Source organism: Penaeus monodon, chromosome 19, assembly GCF_015228065.2.
Source record: "Penaeus monodon isolate SGIC_2016 chromosome 19, NSTDA_Pmon_1, whole genome shotgun sequence".
Classification (NCBI taxonomy): domain Eukaryota; kingdom Metazoa; phylum Arthropoda; class Malacostraca; order Decapoda; family Penaeidae; genus Penaeus; species Penaeus monodon.
In genome coordinates, this window is record NC_051404.1 from 30,995,131 (window position 1) to 30,995,581 (window position 451).

Sequence of the window (451 nt, forward strand, 5' to 3'; positions counted from 1 at the left end):
CGAGCAAGTGAATCAGAGTTCGAGGTGTGTTGTCAGTTTTTCCGTTTTACGAGACTGAACGCATTCTAATAGTAAGAACACAGTGGCAAAGGTTTCCTCGGGTCTTCTCTTTTTCATTAATCTGGTTCTTACATCTGTTCTTACGTCTGTTCTTAAATTTGTTCTTGCACCTGTTCTGAAATTTGTTTTTACATCTGTTCTTAAATCTGTTATTACTCCTGTTCTTCCATTTGTTCTTACGTGTTCTTATCTGTTCTTACACCTGTTCTTACACCTGTCGTTACACCTGTCCTTACATCTGTTCTTTGCACCTGACCTACCATCACTATCGTCATTTTACCTTTATAAAATGCATGCGCTCAGTGCAGGGTTTGGCTACGTGATATTGAACATTTGCTACCCCAGCTGTGTGTCCCCGACCCTCTCGCTCTTAGCTCGTGACTCAGCATTT